We start from the raw sequence: 19,688 nt of genomic DNA on the forward strand, positions 1-19,688 counted from the left end.
AATGAAACCCACTTTAGTGTAAACTTAAAAATTTAATAAACAATAATAACACTAGGAATATTACTTTTAATCAATATTTGAGAAATACACTTACACAGCTAGTCATCTTTTTGGATTCAGAAGTTTATCCTTCAGAATTAGAAAAGTGGTTTAAGTATTAGTATATCAGGGAAATTTAATACATGATAAAAAATGTCTTTTTAAATTAGTGGGGAAAGGGTAGCTCCACAGTTTAGTTAGCTAAAGTGCCTCTCTCATAAATTAGTGGAAGACTGACAACTTTTAAATAAATTGCTTGAGGAAAGAGCTAAAATATGGAAAATATACAGAGCAGAATTTCTAAAATCATACATGTTCAAATAATAAACTATTCATGAAATAAAAGTATGAATATAAAAGATGAAATAATGAAAGAAATTTTTGTTTCATTGAACAGTAAGCTTATTTTAACATTTATTTTTATTGTATGCGTATACCTGTTACGTGGCACTTTTATCTTGGAGGTAACTAACAACAGTCTAGCTGGGCTTAAGACCCACGCAATAAGAGGGAATTTATATATGGTACTGTAAACTTTTCCAACAACCTTTGGCTGACGAGCTAATAGACCCAAGAGGAGAACCTTCTATTGCCATTTTCCTAAACCAATATAATTTATGACTGTATTCTAAATATTTACATTTACATCCACACATAAATAAAGTCTAAATATTTATCTTTATATCCACATGTAAGTATAGTCTCAGGCCTCACCAGTGATGTCTCATTTGACAACATATAATGTCTATTACAGACATCCATAACTGGTTAAAATGAAGAGAGTAAACGACTCTGGGGTCAGCAACTTCAACTGGTGCACCTACAATACAGTCCCTACACACACAGCTCAGGGAAAACCTCAGAAAGGGGGGTATAAAGATTGCGTGATCCAGAAGCCCAGGATATCTTCTGCTAAATAGTATCCCCTAGATGTTACAGGGAAACAGCATTCATGAATTCACAACAATATAGTTGCCTGAACAAGATCACCATAAGGACAGCACCAGTTGACATGTCAACACAGGCAGGGGAAATTCTAAATTGTGCCATTCCTAGATGAAGATGATCAATGGAGCAGAAAGGGAGAATCAGTTTCCTCCAGAGATGAACTCCCATATAGGTTTTCCAATCCCATGTGCTCAGCTCCTGAAACATATACAGAAGAACAAAAGTGGAAGCAGTAGTATAACAGTAGTGTATATATATATTTATGTATACATACATACAAACTATATATATATAACTATATATATATATAACTATATATAGTTTGTATGTATGTGTATATGTGTGCGTGTATGCATAATATAATGTATAAAGATATACATGCAACAAAATATTAAAGAAAAGATCATGAATTGAGGTAACAGAAGTGGGAAAAGAATCTCCTACTTGAGAATCATTAGGTCTTATGACAAAAGCCTAAATGCCACAAAACTGGAAAACGTAAAAGAAATGGACTTGTTTTTAGATAAATACCCTATACCAAAATTGAATCAAGACCAGGTGAACAATTTAATTAGTGAGGAAATATAAGAAGTGAGGAAATAGAAGCTGTCATAAAAAACCTCCCAACCAAAGAAAGCCCAGGACCAGATGGTTTTAATGCAAAACTTTACCAGAACTTCCAAGAAGAGCTGATACCTATACTCCTTAATGTGTTTCACATAATAGAAAGAGAAGAATCATTGCCAAACTCTTTTTATGAAGCTACAGTTACTCTGATACCAAAACCACACAAAGACACAACCAAGAAAGAGAATTACAGACCAATCTCACTTATGAACTTCCATACAAAAATTCTCAATAAAATACTGGCAAACCGAATACAAGAACACATCCAAAAAAATTATCCATTACGATCAAGTAGGCTTCATCCCAGAGATGCAGGGCTGGTTCAAGATACGAAAATCTATCAATGTGATCCATCATATAAATAAACTGAAAGAAAAAAACATATGATCGTTTCGTTAGATGCTTAAAAAGCATTTGACAAAATTCAACACCCCTTTATGATAAAGGTCTTTTAGAGGGTAGGGATACAAGGATCATATCTAAATATAATAAAAGCAATATTCAGCAAACCAACAGCTAATGTCAAATTAAATGGAGAGATACTCAAAGTCATTCCACTAAAATTAGGAACAAGACGAGACTGTCGACTTTCACCATATCTCTTCAACATAGTGCTTGAAGTTCTAGCAATAGCAATAAGACAACATAAGGAGATAAAGAGAATTTGAATTGGAAAGGAAGAAATCAAACTTTCGCTATTTGCAGATGATATGATTGTATACATTAGTGACCCCAAAAACTCTTCCAAATAACCCCTACAGCTGATAAATACCTTCAGTGATGTGGCAGGATACAAGATCAACTCAAAATAATCAGTAGCCCTTCTATACAAAAAAGATAGAGAAGCAGAGAGGGAAATCAGAGAAACTTCACCTTTCACAATATCCACAAATAGCATAAAGTATCTTGGGGTTACACTAACCAAGAAAGTGAAAGATCTATTTGACTAGAACTTTACAGCTTTGAAGAAAGAAATTGAAGAGGACACCAGAAAATGGAAGGACCTCCCATGCTCTTGGATGGGTAGGATCAGCATAGTAAAAATGGCAGTTCTACCAAAAGAAATCTATAGAGTCAATGCAATCCCTATCAAAATCCCATCAAACTTCTTCACAGACCTTGAGAGAAAAATTAGCAACTTCATATGGAAAAACAAAAAAACCCAGGATAGCCAAAACAATCTTATACAATAAAGGAACTTCCAGAGGCATTACCATCCCTGACATCGAACTCTATTACAGGGCTACAGTAATAAAAACAACTTGGTATTGGCATAAAAACAGAGAAGTCGACCAATGGAATTAAATCAAAGACCAGATATTAACCCACAAACCTATGAACACCTGATTTTCGACAAAGGAGCTAAAAATATTCAATGAAAGAAAGAAAGCATCTTCAACAAATGGTTCTGGCATAATTGGATGTCAACCAGTAAAAGAATGAAAATAGATCCCTATCTATCACCAGTCACAAAACTCAAGTCCAAACGGATTAAAGACCTCAATATAAATCTGGCCACACTGAAGCTGATAGAAGAGAAAGTGGGAAGTAGTCTGCAACACATGGGCACAGGAGACCACTTCCTACATAAAACCACAATATCACAGACAATAAAAGCAACATTGAATAAATAGAATCTCCTGAAATTGAGAAGCTTCTATAAAGCAAAGGACACTGTCATTAAGACAAAAAGGCAGCCTACTGATGGGAGAATATCTTCACCAACCCCTCATCAGACAAAGGTCTGATCTCCAAAATATACAAAGAATTCAAGAAACTAGCCATTAAAACTCTAATTAACCCAATTAAAAATGGGGTTCTGAACTGAACAGAGAATTCTCAGCAGACGAAGTTCATATGGCCAAAAGACACTTAAGGTCATGTTCAACCTTGTTAGGGATCAGGGAAATGCAAATCAAAACAACTTTGAGATACCATTTTACACCTGTTAGAATGGCTAAAATCAAAAACACCAATGATAGACTATGCTGGAGAGGATGTGGAATAACGGGAACACTCATCCATTGCTGATGGGAATGCAAACTTGTGCAACCACTTTGGAAATCAGTTTGGTGGTTTCTCAGGAAATTGGGAATCAACCTACCTCAGGATCCAGCAATACCATCCTTGGGAATATACCCAAGAGATGCCCTATCATACTACAAAAGTATTTGTTTAACTATGTTCATAGCAGCGTTATTTGTAAAAGCCAGAACCTGGAAATAACCTAGATACCCCTCAATTGAAGAGTGGATAAAGAAAGTGTGGAATAAATACACATTAGAGTACTACTCAGCGGTAAAAAACAATGACATCTTGAATTTTGCATGCAAATGAATGGAAATAGAAAACACTATCCTGAGTGAGATAACCCAGACCCAAAAAGATAAATATGGTATGTCCTTACTCATTAGTGGACTCTAGTCATAAACAAAGGACATTGAGCCTTTTCACAAGTCTAGAGAAGCCAAATAACAAGGTGAACGCAAAGAAAAACTTATATAGATCCTCCTGGAAATTTGAAGCAAACAAGATTGCCGGGCAAACGTTGGGAGCATGGGGGTGGGGGTAGGGTTGGGGGTGGCAGAAGGCAAGAGGGGGAGAGAGAAGGGAGAAGGGAAAGACTGGGGAATGCTTGGGAGAGTGGGAGGGTGGAGATGGAAAAAGAGTGGATATAGGAGCAGGGAAGAAGATATATACATTAAGGAAGCCATTTTAGGGTTGGCAAGAGACTTGGCTCTAGAGGGGATCCCAGGTGTCCACGGGAATGCCCCCAGCTAGGTCCTTGGGCAGCAGAGCAGAGGGTGCCTGAACTGTCCTTGCCCCACTATCATGCTGATGATTATCTCGAATATCACCATAGAATCTTTATCGGGCGACGGATGGAGATAGAGACAGAGACCCTCATCAGAGCGATGGACTGAGCTCCCAAGGTCTAGTTGGAGAGCAGAAGGAGGGAGAAGACAAGCAAGAAAATCAGGACCGCGAGGGGTTCGTCCACCCACTGAGGCAGTGTGCCTGTTCTAAAGGGAACTCACCAAATCCAGCTGGACCAGGACTGAACGAGTATTTGATCAAACTGAACTCTCTGAATGTGGCTGACAATGGGGGCTGACTGGGAAGCCATTGATAAAGGCACTGGGGCTTGTTTCTACTGCATGCACTGGCTTTTTTGGACCCTAGTCTATTTGGATGCACAGCTTCCTAGGCCTGGATGTAGTGGGTTAGGGTCTTGGACTTCCCACAGGGCAGGGTTTCCTGCCCTCTCTTAAGGAGGGAGGGGGAGGGAGGAGGGGGAGTGGAGGAGGGGGGAATGGGAGGAGGGGAGGAAGTGTAAATTTTTGAATGAAAAAATTAAAAACAATGAATCTCCTACTGACACTTTACTAGACAAGCATAATTCCTAACTGCATTTTAAAATGTATTCTGTCAACAAGTAAGTGTAGTTTTCAGTCCTCATCAAAGAAGCTAAGTTTTACAATAGACAGAGACCATTACAGAAAGCTGCTACTGGTCCAAATGAAGAGAACTGACTTCAGTATGCTCAGTCCAACAGTTAAATCTACAAGATAGCATCTTCAATAAAAGGCTCAGAAACATTGCAGAAGAGAGGGCAGAAGACTGCAAGAGTCAGAGAACCAGGAATTCTACTGTAAGATTGTGTCTCCTAGAAATATGACGGAAGCCCCTTTTGCTGCTGTGTCTGCAGCCATGAGTATGCTCAGGCTACAGAAGAGGCTTGCCTTTAGCGTCCTCTGGTAAAAAGGAGGTCTGGTTGGACCCCAATGAGACCAGTGAAATTGCCAATGCCAAGACCCAGCAGCAGATTTGGAAGCTGATCAAAGATGAGCTGATCCGGGCTCGATGCCAGAAAGAACACATAAAAAGAGCAGGCATATGAACATAGGGAAGCAGATGGGTACTGTCAAAACTCAAATACCCAAGAAGGTGACCTGGATGAGAAGGATGTGGATCCTGCACAGACATCTCAGGAAATACCTGAATCCAAAAAGATTGAGCACCATGTGTATCACAGACTGTATCTGAAGGTTGAAAGTAATGTCTTCAAAAACAAGCAGATTCTCACAGAAGTTATCTGTAAGTTGAAGGCAGACAAGGCATGCAAGAAGCTCCTGGCTGACAAAGCTGAGGCACATAGGTCTAAAACCAAGGAAACACGAAAGCCCAGAGGAGCCCCTGCAGGCCAAGAAGGAGGAGGCCATCAAGACTGTCTAAGGAAGAAGAGACCAAGAAATAGTTTCACTCATGTCTGTACATAGAAATATCACAGAAGCTACACCCATTATTCCTCAACAATATAATATCAAGATTTTTAACTGAAATGTCCTACTCAAAGATGTACACAGAATGTCCATAATTAAGGCCTTCCAGCTTTGAAATGGCATTCCCAAATAGAGTAGGCACTATAGATAAAGTCTGTCTAAAATCTATCTTTCTTTAACTCCCTAGTTTTCAAAAGCCCAATCTGCAACTCTTTATTCAAAATTCAAGCAACTCTTACAATACTTAAGTGTGAACTTCCACTCTGATACTGGCTGCAAGAACTACCTCTCGTTGTTCAGAATATTCAAAGGGAGATGTGTCAATGTAATTTCCTAGTTTTTTCTTCCTGTTAATGTATTTTTGATCTATGAAACTGGAAAACTTGAAAAGCGGCATTCTTAATTTCTTCATATATATATATATGTGTGTGTGTGTGTGTGTGTGTGTGTGTGTGTGTGTGTGTGTGTTTTGCTGGATCTTCTAACTCTTTTTGAAATATTTCATGTTTATGAAATAAAAAGCAATAATGAAAACAAAAGACAGTTCAGGCAAAGCAAGGCAAAAAGAACCTATGAGGTCAGCTGTTAGTCTTCATGCATTTGTATAATTATCAAGTAAATATAGATGAGCCAAACAAAGGCTTTCAAAGAAATTGAAGCAGAAGGAACACTCCCCAAATATTTTAGGAATGCAGAATTACTCTCTAAGTCAAAAGAAATAAAGATACCAGAAGAAAAAATTCAAAATAAATTACCTGATAATATATGTACAAAAATATCCGTTGAAACCCCAAATTGAATTTGTCAGCACATTCAAATACACATACATCATAATGAATGACCTAATTAACATTTATAGAATTTTGCACTCAACAAATGCAGAAAAATACATTCTTGTTAATCGCACATGTAACATTTCTCAAGATATCCTGCACCATGTGCAAGTCATGGTATATGTTAAAACCTAAAAAACAGACAAAATTTGTTGTTTGAATGCAAGAGAATTTATTTGGACATCACTAATAAGATATATCAGAAAACTGTACATATTTCAAACTTAAAACATAATTTCTAAATATACCTTTTATTAAAGAAGAAACCTTCAAAGTAATTAGAAAATATTTGAAACATATGTTGAAAATAAAACTATAATTAAAAAGTATATATATGAAGCAATGTTTAGAAGGAAACCTGAAATTTTATAATGCTCATACCTTCATAGAGAATTAAAACCTAAAAATTGCAGATGGTGACAAAAAAAAACATAAAAAAGGAAATCAACGTAATAGAAAACAGAATAATAAAAGGTATGAGGCTAAGAGATGGCTCAGTGAATAAGAGCATTTGTTGCTTTTGCAAAGGACAAAGGGTTCATGTCCTGAAATCCATATGGAGGATCACAACCCTCTATAACTTCTGTTTCAGGAGGTTCAACTACTTTTTCTGGTCTCTCTGAGCACTCCATTAACATGATACATACACATATAAAAAACACAATTTTAGGAGTAAAAGTGATGCCATCACTACAGATATTAAAGAAATAATAATGGAATATTTGAATAACTGTTAATACATTACATGTCTGTTGATAAAATGAACCATATGAAATGAGACACAACACTTAAAAATACAATTTACAACTTATGAAACCTAACAGAAATTTAACATCTGAATAATGTTCTAGTTAACTTTCTTCTGCAATGATCAAACACTAACCAAAGCATTCTGGTGAGGAAATGTATTATTTCAATTACAAGATACAGTTCTTCATCAAGTAAAGTCAGGGCAGGAACTCAAAGCCAGAACCTGGAGGCAAGAACTGCAAAAGGCACCATGGGGAAATGATGCCTATTGGCTCAGTCAGCTTGTTTTCTTATATAACACATATAACCTAGGATTACTTGCTCAGGGGCAACACCACCTACAATGGACTTGGTCCTCCCCATAAATTATTAATAATAAAAAGATGCTCCGCTGGTATTTATTCCCACCGGCCTTGGCAATTCTACAACTGAGGTTCCCTCTTTTCTGGTGATTGAAGCTTATATTTCTAATACTAGTACAAAGAGATTTATATCTTTTTGAATAAATTCTAAACTTTACTACAAAGAGAACAGAAGTCTAGGGATATGACTCTGTGCTAGTTCTTGCCTAGCATACATAAAGCCCCGAGTTCCATCTCCAGTATCAGACAAAATAGAGAACTGAAGGAAAGGCTTTCTTTGATATGAGTCATATCAAAGGATACAGAAGGAATCAGAGAAATATAAAGTCTTTCAGAAAAATATTAAGATAAACACTTCCTAATTCAGTTTATAAGTCCAAATTTCCCTTGATGGTAAAATCTGTGCAATTGCACTGCTTGTCTATGAATTTCAAACCACGTTGGATAACCCAGGCAAACTCTTTGAAATCGATGTAATTTCTCCACCTTCAGCTAGTGGTGCTTTAAAAGAAGCTACAAGGTATTTGGTCATGGTACTTGACATTACCAGAAAATTACCAAAGGAAACAGTGGTTACTCATTTCAAGACTTTTCCATAACTTGTGCATTTAGTTTAAAAGAAATTATCTTCAACAACAGACCTATTAGAAAGCATTGTCCTCACTGAGGTTCTGTAATTCGTTATAAAAGTTGGTATGCATTTTTACTCTTTTATAAAATTACATACATATAATCAACCATCAAACTAGCTTATGGACAATGCCTGCCACAGGCGAATCAACTTGAAACATTATAAATAAGCTGTGTGTGTATCCTATTGCCCTAGTTTGGTTAATATTGTTTAATAAATGTCATGGCCAAAGCCAGCTTGGAGAGAAAAGGGTTTATTTCATATTACAGCTTATAGTTGTAATGAATAGAGAACAGGACAGGAAGTCAAGGCATGAACCTGGAGGCTGGAACTAAAGCATAGACCTTAGAAGAACACTGCTTGTTATTTTGCTCCACATGGCTTGCTTAGCCTACTTTTTTACACAACTCAGAACCACTTGCCCAGGGATAGAACCATCCACAGTGTGATAGGACTTCCTATATCAATATGATTAGTAATGGCCTACAGGGCAGTTTGATGGAGGCATTTTCTCAATTCCTAGATAACCCTAGTTTGTCCTATGTATTTCTGAGTCCTAAGTCATACAGGAAGAATTACAACAGCAACAAACCTCCTTCCCAAATAAGTCTTAGTCCTTATCGATAAATAACACTACTTCAGTCAAAACAGCAATGCCATAAGTATCAATAAAACCTCTCAAGTGAATATCCATTGCTCTATGATATCCAAATTGTATTTTAGCAGTATAAATAAAAAAGATTTCAAAAAGGTATTCTGTATATATTGACAAGACATCCATACTAGAGGAGAAAACAGGAAATATATTATATATAGATATAGAAATATAATATGCAGATACATACACACACATATATAATCAAACTGTGTATGGCTTGCTATTGCTTTGATGATATAAGAAAATAGGATTCTGACTACTTTTCCTTGCTTAAATTTTGAGCATTACTATGTAAGAGGCTTACCAAGAAGCAGCTAGAAAAATGTTTGTCAAGAAGAAAAAAGGTGTGTGCATGAAAGTTTATTTCAGCAGAGCTATTTCTTTTGCTTGTTTCTGAGGATGTTTTGAATTCAAAGACAAAAATAACACTGCTTAGAATTCTAACCTTTCAAAAAGAAGTTTTCTGAAATTTCTTAGCTAAAATTATATGTATACAAATAGATGAAGCTATTTTGAAGTCTGTTATCAATAGAAAATATATGGTTTAGGTAATATACAATATCAACTATCCTAATTTAATTATTACATATTTTAAGTACGTATTAAACTACCACACTGTACACCATTCTATAGTTTGGTTGTTGAATGTCCTCAAAGGTCCAAGTCTCAAAATTTTGGTCCTTACGGTGGGACTATTGGGAAGAGTAGTAGGAAGTCGTATCTTTGGAGGCAAAATCATCATCTCTGGCCTCTGCTTCCTGGGTCATAATGTATTCAAGTTATTTCAACATGTTTTCCCTGCCATTGTCATTGAGAACCCTCACTAAAGGCGCAAAACATTCTATCTGCTTATTCTTGGACTGGAAGCTCTAGAAACCTGAAATCATTTATTAGCATGTGATCCCACCTTCTGACAATATTTAACTTGTTCAGAAAAGGATACCTGACAAAGGCTGGGCTAATTAATGGTTCTCTTATAAATTTTTGATAAGTAATTGAAAAGCATACATTTTTAGCAGCTAAAGTTATAAGACATATACAACTGTGAAATAATATGTGGCTGGGTTTGGCATATTTCATTGAAGATGATATGAAGGAACAAACAGAGGTAAGATAGGAAAGAGAATACCCTAAGGTAAAAGCTATTCCTTGAGTCTATCTCAATCATATTCTTCCCTTGTTCCTTTTCTGACCCCCATCATAACATTTTTTTCAGTTAGTTCCTCTTTTTGAAAACAAGTTCAAGTTGGGTTTCTTTTCCTTGTTTCCAAAAACATTTTAATACTCAGTGAAGAAAACATTAAATACATAACAAATACATGAAATATCATTCACATATTTTATTTACCACCTAGTTTGTTTAATATACACTGCAATGATTACAGCAAAAATAAAAACTTTGTTAGGAATGAAATTATTCAATTCTTCATGTCTAAATTTAGTAAAGACTGTATCCTTAATGTAAAATGTCTAATCTTCCTCTAGGAACAAGAGAAGTCACGTTGGTATGAAAAAGGAGCATGAGTAAGAAAGAAAATGTCTTTTGGGGAGAATATAACATTTGTACATGGAAAATAGCTCTTATCCCCCTCTATTAAAGGAGGAGCACAATATGTTCCTGTCCCTAAAATCAAAGTTAAGCTAAGTTTAGCAGTACATGCCTTTAGTCCCAGCACTTGGGAGGCAGACATAGATGGATTTCTTTGAGGCCAGCCTGGTCTACAGAGTGAGTTCCAGGACAGCCAGGACTACACACTCAGGGCTTGTCTCAAAAAAAAGACTCAGGAGGAAACAAGATAGTCATACATTCTGAAAGAGGATCTAAAGTATTATTAATAGATGGTACCACTAAACAAACAGGTGGAAAACAGTCAAGGAACAACCTTGCAAAAGTTTTCAACCGTCAAAAGCTATGCAAAATTGAGTATGTAAGTACCACCAGAATTATTATGTCAATATTTTTCTATGAAACAGTATAATGTTAGAAAACTGAATATGATAAAAGAAACATGAGCCCACCAGTCAGAAGATGGAGTTAAAATTCTCACGACCTTAAAAATGTGTAAAAGCTGAAAGAAGTTCTTAGAACTGAGTCCTTCTCTAGCAGGGAGATGTTAGGGATGCCACCAATTGATTCATGCTGCAGATGATAGAGTGATGCACATACAAGACTACCACTCCCTCTTCTTACCACCAAAAGCGTTATTGCTTATGCATACCAAAAATCAGTAATAACTGCAGTGAGGAAGACAAGCATCGTCATTGAAAAACATAAAAGAAAGCACCTGCATTGATATTTGCATACTCTTGATTGTAACTTTACTACTGAAAATAGACAGGAAATGCAACCAGTCTAGATTTCAACACATGAATGGAAAAAGAAAATATGGTAATACATACAATGGAGTTTATGCAGCCATGAAGAAAACCCAATCAAATCGTGATACTGGAAAGTTGTCTGAGTGGTTAAAAGTATGTGCTACTCTTCTAGGTTAACTGGGTTTGGTTCATAACAGTCACATCTGGCAGCTTACAACCAGCTATAATACTACTATGAGGAGATTCAAAACCCTCTGGCCTACACAGGAAACTGAATGCACATGGTACATATAAACTCACGCAAGCATAACAAACACATAAATAAAAATAATAAATTAAAGTGTTTAAAATCAGAATATTCATAAGAAAATGTATGCAAATGGAAATATTACTTTAAGTGAAACAAGTCAGATTCAGAAAGACAAACTTCTGCATTTTTCTCTTAAATGTGAAATTTAAATTTAAAATTATATGTGTGTATTCATATATTTATAGATTCATGTTTATAGACAACCAGACTGGGGATCATGAGCAGTGAGGAAAAGATCTTAACAGAGGTATAAAATAGAAAGGGTAATGGAATACATGTGATAAGAAAGTAGAATAAGGGTCTACCTAAAGGAAGAAAGGGAACACACCAAAGTTGGTGGTAGGAGGACACTGAAGGGGGAAGTGTGAGAAAAAAGCAAGTGAGAATGAAATATGATACATATGTATGAAGATACAACAAATACATTGCTTTGTATGCTCGTCTAAGAAAGTCATTTTTACTATTTCAGTGCTGAGGAGTTCCATCCAGAGGGGTGAATGTGTGCTATCCGGGGCAGACTGTCCTGGAAGAGAGCACAAATCCCCTCCCAGCTCCTGCTGCAGGGTCTTCTATGTTCCACTGGATCCTGTCCTACCCTGCCCCCATGATTGTCCTTTTGTCTCCTGTGTCGTTGGAATACCAGCTATCCCTGTGTCTGTGCTGGGGAGTTCCATCCAGAGGGGTAAGTGTGTGCTATCTGGGGCAGACTGTCCCGGAAGAGAGCACAGCCCTCCCCCCCAAGCTCCTGCTGCAGGGTCTTCTGTGTTCCACTCGACTCTGCCCTGCCCTGCCCCCACGATCGCCCTTTTGTCTCCGGTGTCCTTGGACTACCAGGAGACCCTGTGCCTGTGCTGAGGAGTTCCATCCAGACAGGAACAGTTCCTGCACTGAAGAGATCCACCCAGAGAGTCAGTCACAGCAAAGACTGAACCAAGACACCAAGACTCTCCTGGCTCCATTTGAAGGAAGAGATGGGCAGGCACCAATGCAAAAATTCCTCCAACAACCTGAAAGGCAACATGGCATCACCAGAATCCAGGGGTCACGAAACTAGAAGAATTGAACACCCTACTCCAGAAGAAATAGAAGAAATCGACTCTAAATGGAACTATATGAAAATAATTGAGGAACTTAAAAAGAAGGTGAAAAACTGCCGTAAAGAAATGGAGATAACAAAAAAAGTAGATGAAATGAATGAATCTCTCAAAGATACCCAAGAAAAACAAGAAAAAGCAATCAAACAGGTAAGGGAAACAGGTCAAGACTTGAAAAATGAAATGGAGGTAATGAAGAAAACACAAACCGAGGGAAGACTGGATATGGAAAATCTGGGTAAACGAATAGGAACTGCAGAGACAAGTATTACCAATAGAATACAAGAGACAGAAGAAAGAATCTCAGACACTAAAGATACTGTAGAGGAAATAAACTCACTGATTAAAGAACAAAACAAATCCAACAAATTCTTAACACAAAACATCCAGGAAATCTGGGACACCTTGGAAAGGTCAAATCTAAGAATAATAGGTGTAGAAGAAGGAGAAGATTTCTGGGCTCAAAAGCCCAGAAAATATATTCACCAAAATTATTGAAGAAAACTTTCCCAATCTAAAAAAAGGATATTTCTATGAAGGTACAAGAAGCATACAGAACGCCAAATAGACCGGATCAAAAAAAAATCCTCTTGCCAAATAATAATCAAAATGCAAAACATACAGAATAAAGAACGAATATTAAGAGCTACAAGGGAAAAGGTCAAGTAACATATAAAGGGAAACCTATCAGAATTACACCTGACTTCTCAATGGAAACCATGAAAGCCAGAAGGTCTTGGATAGATGTGCTGTAGAAACTAAGAGACCAAGGATGCAAGCCCAGACTACTATACTCAACAAAGCTTACATTTACCATCGATGGAGAAAACAAGATATTCCAGGACAAAAACAGATTTAAACAATACGTAGCCATAAACCCAGCCTTACAGCAAATACTAGAAGGAAAATCACAAACTAAGGAAGCCAACAAAACCCATAATAACTCAAGCATCTGACAGCCCTCCACCAGCACAACTCAAAGAAGGGAAACACACAAACACTAGCACCAGGAAAAATAACCGGAGTCAACAACCACTGGTAATTAATATCGCTTAATATCAATGGATTCAACTCACCGATAAAAAGGCACAGGTTAAGAGAATGGATACGAAATCAGGATCCAACATTCTGCTGCCTACAAGAAACACACCTCAAACACAAAGACAGACACTACCTCAGAGTAAAGGGTTGGGAAAAGGTTTTCCAATCAAATGGACCAAAGGAACAAGCGGGTGTGGCTATACTAATATCTAAAAAAAAATAGATTTCAAAGTAAAATCAATCAGAAGAGACGGAAATGGACACTTTATACTCATATCAGGAACAATTCATTAGGAAGAAGTCTCAATCCTGAATATCTACGCCCCTAATATAAAAGCACCCACATATGTAAAAGAAACATTACTAGAACTCAGAACATACATCAAACCCCACACTCTAATAGTGGGTGATTTCGACACTCCTCTCTCACCAATGGACAGGTCAATCAGACTGAAACCTAACAGAGAAATAAGAGAACTAACAGTTGTAATGAACCAAATGGACCTAACAGACATCTATAGAACATTCCACTCAAACAGAAAAGAATACACCTTCTTCTCAGCATTTCATGGAACCTTCTCAAAAATTAATCACATAATTGGTAACAAAGTCAATATCCATAGATATAAAGAAATTGTAGTATTCACCTGTGTACTATCAGATCACCATGGAATAAAGTTAGAATTCAACAACAATTCTAACCCCAGAAAGCTTACAAACTCATGGAAACTGAACAGTCAACTACTGAACCATTCCTGGAACAAGGAAGAAATAAAGAAATAAATTAAAGTCTTCCTTGAATTCAACGAAAATAAACACACAACATATCCAAACCTATGAGACACTATGAAAGCAGTGCTAAGAGGAAAGTTCATAGCACTAAATGTCCGCATAAAGGAAATGGAGAAAGCACACATTAGTGACTTAACAGCACACCTGAAAGCTCTAGAAAAAAAAAGAAGCAGACTCACCCAGGAGGAGTAGAAGACTGAAAATAATCAAACTGAGGGCTGAAATCAACAAAATTGAAACACAGAAAACAATCCAAAGAATCAGTGAAACAAAAAGCTGGATCTTGGAGAAAATCAACAAGATTGACAAACCCCTATCCAAACTAATCAAACGGCAGAGAGAGAACACGCTAATTAACAAAATCAGAAATGAAAAGGGGGACATAACCACAGACGCAGAGGAAATTCAGAGAATCATTAGATCTTACTACAAAAGCCTGTATGCCACAAAATTGGAAAATGTGGAAGAAATGGACACTTTTTTAGATAAATACCATATACCAAAATTAAGTCAAGACCAGGTGAGCAGTTTAAATAGACCTGTAAGTTGTGAGGAAATAGAAGCTGTCATCAGAAACCTCCCTACCAAAAAAAGTCCAGGACCAGATGGTTTCAATGCAGAATTCTATCACAACTTCCAAGCAGAGTTAATACCTATACTCCTTAATGTGTTTCACAAAATAAAAACAGAAGAGTCATTGCCTAACTCTTTTATGAAGCTACAGTCACCCTGACACCAAAACCACAGAAAGACTTAAGCAAGAAAGAGAATTACAGACCAATCTCATTCATGAACATTGATGAAAAAATTCTCAATAAAATACTGGCAAACAGAATCTAAGAACACATCCAAAAAATTATACATTATGATCAAGTAGGCTTCATCCCAGAGATGCAGGGCTGGTTCAATATATGAAAATCTATCAATGTAACCCATCATATAAATAAACTGAAGGAAAAAACCAAATGATCATTTCATTAGATGCTGAAAAAGCATTTGACAAAATTCAATACCTCTTGGGCGCTGTTTAAGGATGGCAGCGGAGGAACCTCAGCAGCAGAAGCAGGAGCCGCTGGGCAGCAACTCCAAAGGTGTTAACTGTCTGGCCTATGATGAAGCCATTATGGCTCAGCAGGACCGAATCCAGAAAGAGATTGCTGTGTAGAATCCTCTGGTGTCTGAGCATCTGGAACTCTCAATCCTGTACAAGGAGTACACTGAGGATGACAACATCTATCAACAGAAGATCAAGGACTTCCACAAAAAGTACTCCTACATCCAAAAGACTAGGCCTGATGGCAACTGCTTCTACTGAGCGTTTGGCTTCTTCCACTTGGAGGTACTCCTGGATGACAGCAAGGAGCTGCAGTGATTCAAGGCTGTGTCTGCCAAGAGTAAAGAGGACTTGGTGTCCCAGGACTTCACAGAGTTCACAATCGAGGACTTCTACAATGCGTTCATGGACCTTATTGAGCAGGTGGAGAAGCAGACCTCATTAGCTGACCTGTTGGCCTCCTTCAATGACCAGAGCACCTCAGACTACCTTGTGGCCTACTTGCAGCTGCTCACCTCGGGCTACCTGCAGCGGGAAAGCAAGCTCTTCAAGCACTTCATTGAGGGTGGCCAGACTGTTAAGGAATTCTGCCAGGAGGAGGTGGAACCCATGTGCAAGGAGAGCGACCATATCCACATCATCGACCTGGCCCAGGCCCTCAGCATGTCCATCCAAGTAGAGTACATGGACCTGGGTGAGGGTGGCACCACCCAACCCACACATCTTCTGCGAGGGCTCCGAGCCCAAGGTCTACCCTCTCTACCGGCTTGGACACTACAATATCCTCTACAAATAGGGCTGGCTGGCCTGTTGCCGTCATGCCTGCCTCCCCCTACCAGGCGCTAAACATGTACAGAGGGTTTTTGGTTTTTTGTTTGGTTTCTTTTTTTCTTTTCCTTTCTTTTTTTTGTGATTGTAAATGGTCATATTTTCACTCCTCCCTTATCCTGTCACACACCTTCCATGTTTTATTAAAGGGGATGCTGGTGGTGAAAAAAAATTCAACACCTCTTTATGATAAAGGTCTTGGAGAGATTAGGGATACAAGATTCGTTCCTAAATATAATAAAGGCAATATACAGCAAGCCGAGAGCTAACATTAAATTAAATGGAGAGAAACTCAAAACCATCCCACTAAAATCCAGAACAAGACAAGGCTGTCCACTTTCTCCATACCTCTTCAATATAGTTCTTTAAGTTCTAGAAATAGCTATAAGACAGCATAAATAGATCAAGGAGATTCGAATTGGAAAGGAAGAAGTCAAACTTTCATTATTTGCAGATGATATGATAGTGTACATAAGAGCCCCAAAAAATCTACCAGAGAACTCCTACAGCTGATCAACACCTTTAGTACTGTGGCAGGACACAAGATCAACTCCAAAAATCAGTTGCCCTCCTATACACAAAGAACAAAGATACAAAAAGGGAAATAAGAGAAACATGACCTTTCACGATAGCCACAAATAGCATAAAGTATCTTGGGGTAACTCTAACCAAGGAAGTGAAAGACCTATTTGACAAGAACTTTAAGTCTTTGAAGAAAGAAATTGAGGAGGATACCAGAAAATGGAAGAATCTCCTATTGCTCTTGGATTGGGAGGATCAACATAGTAAAAATGGCAATTCTACCAAAAGCAATCTATAGATTCAATGCAATCCCATCAAAATCCAAAAAAAAATCTTCACAGACCTTGAGAGAACAATAATCAAGTTTATATGGCAAAACAAACAAACAAACAAAAAACGCAGGATAACCAAAAAAATTCTAAGCAATAAAAGTACTTCCAGAGGCATTACCATCCCTGATTTCAAACTCTATTACAGAGCTACAGTAATGAAAACTGCTTGGTATTGGCATAAAAACAGAGATGTTGACCAATGGAGTCAAATCGAAGACTCAGATCTTTATCCACAAACCTATGAACACCTAATTTTTGACAAAGGAGCTAAAACTATACAATGGAAGAAAGAAAGCATCTTCAACAAATGGTGCTGGCATAACTGGATGTCAACCTGTAGAAGAATGAAAATAGATCCCTATCTATCACCAGACACAAAACTCGAGTCCAAATGGACTAAAGACCTCAAAATTAACCTGACCACATAGAACCTGATAGAAGAGAAAGTGGGAAGTAGTCTACAAGACGTGGGTACAGGAGACCACTTCCTATGTATAACCCCAGAACCACAGACAATAAGAGCAACAATGAATAAATGGGACCTCCTGAAACTGAAAGCTTCTGTAAAGCAAAGGACACTGTCAGTAAGACAGAAAGGCAACCTACTGATTGGGAGAAGATCTTCACCAACCCCTCATCAGACAAAGGTCTGATCTCCAAAATATAAAAAGAACTCAAGAAACTAGACACGAAAACTCTAATCAACCCAATTTAAAAAATGGGGTACTAAACTGAACAGAGAATTCTCAAAAGAAGAAGTTTTAATGGCCAAAAGACACTTAAGGTCATGCTCAACTTCGTTAGCAATCAGAGAAATGCAAATCAAAACAACTTTGCAATCTTACACCTGTCAGAATAGCTAAAATAAAAACCACCAATGATAGCCTATGCTGGAGAGGGCGTGGAGTGAGGGGAACACTCATCCATTGTTGGTGGGAATGCAAACTTGTGCAGCCATTTTGGAAATCAGTGTGGCGGTTTCTCAGGAAACTGGGAGTCAACCTACCTCAGGACCTGATGTAGGTGGGCCTTCTGTCTATGTGTTATTTTCGTTGGTTAATAAAGAGACTGCCTTGGCCCTTTGACAGAACAGAAAATTAGGTAGGCGGAGTAAACAGAACAGAATGCTGGGAAGAGGGCAATGAGGCAGACGCCATGGAGCCAGCCACCAAGTCAGACATGTTGAATCTTTCCCGGTAAGCCACCACCTCGTGGTGCTACACAGATTATTAAAAATGGGTTAATCAAGATGTGAGAGTTAGCCAGTAACTAACTTTCTAGAGTTAATGGGCCAGGCAGTGTTTAAATGAATACAATTTGTGTGTTGTTATTTCCGGGGCTAAGCTAGCTGTGTGGGAGCCCTGTGAGACGAAAAGCAGTCCTGCCCGCAGCCCTTCACTACAAGGACCAAGCAATTCCACTCTTGGGAATATACCCAAGAGATGCCCTATCATACTACAAAGGCATTTGTTCAATTATGTTCATAGCAGCACTATTTGTAATAGCCAGAACCTGGAAACAACCTAGGTGCCCCTCAATAGAAGAATGGTTAAAGAAGGTGTGGAACATATATACATTGGAGTTTTACTCAGCGGTAAAAAACAATGACATTTTGAATTTTGCATGCAAATGGATGGAAATAAAAAATGCTTTACTGAGTGAGACCCAAAAAGAGGAATATGGTATGTATTCACTCATAAGTGGATTCTAGACATAATTAAAGAACATCAAGCCTATAATTAGTGATCCTAGAGAAGCTAAATAAGAAGGTGAACCTGAAGAAAATCATATAGTTATCCTCCTGGATATTGGAAGTAGACAAGATTGCCAGACAAAACTTGGGTGCAAGGGGGTGTGTGGGTGGTGCATGTAAGGAGAGATGTGTAGAGAGAAGAAGGGGAGGACTCGGGAGAGCTTGGGGGAATGGAATGGGTGGGATGGAGGAAGGGTGAATATGGGAGCAGGGAAGTAAATATCTTAATTAAGGGAGACATTTTAGGGTTTGCAAGAGACTTGCTCTAGAGGGGTTCCCAGGTCCAAGGAGAGGTCCCCAGATTGTTCCTTGGGCAGCAGAGGAGAGGGTGCCTGAACTGGCCTTGTCCCATAGCCACAATGATGACTATCTTGCATATCACCATAGAACCTTCATCTGGCGATGGATGGAGATAGAGACAGAGACCCACATTGGAGCACTGGACTGAGCTCCCAAGGTCCAAATGAGGAACAAAAGGAGGGAAAACATGAGCAAGGAAGTCAGGACCACGA

General features: G+C 38.0%; 2 pseudogenes; both read left to right on the forward strand.

Annotated features, from left to right (window-relative positions):
• Nucleotides 1-5,321: 5,321 nt before the first annotated feature.
• LOC125404603 (large ribosomal subunit protein eL19 pseudogene) lies at nucleotides 5,322-5,872 on the forward strand (annotated as a pseudogene).
• A 9,848-nt stretch (nucleotides 5,873-15,720) lies between these two features.
• On the forward strand, nucleotides 15,721-16,537 carry LOC125404604 (ubiquitin thioesterase OTUB1 pseudogene; annotated as a pseudogene).
• Nucleotides 16,538-19,688: the final 3,151 nt, after the last annotated feature.

The sequence above is a fragment of the Myodes glareolus genome, chromosome X (genome assembly GCF_982192425.1).
Source record: "Myodes glareolus chromosome X, mMyoGla1.1, whole genome shotgun sequence".
NCBI classification, from domain to species: Eukaryota; Metazoa; Chordata; class Mammalia; order Rodentia; family Cricetidae; genus Myodes; species Myodes glareolus.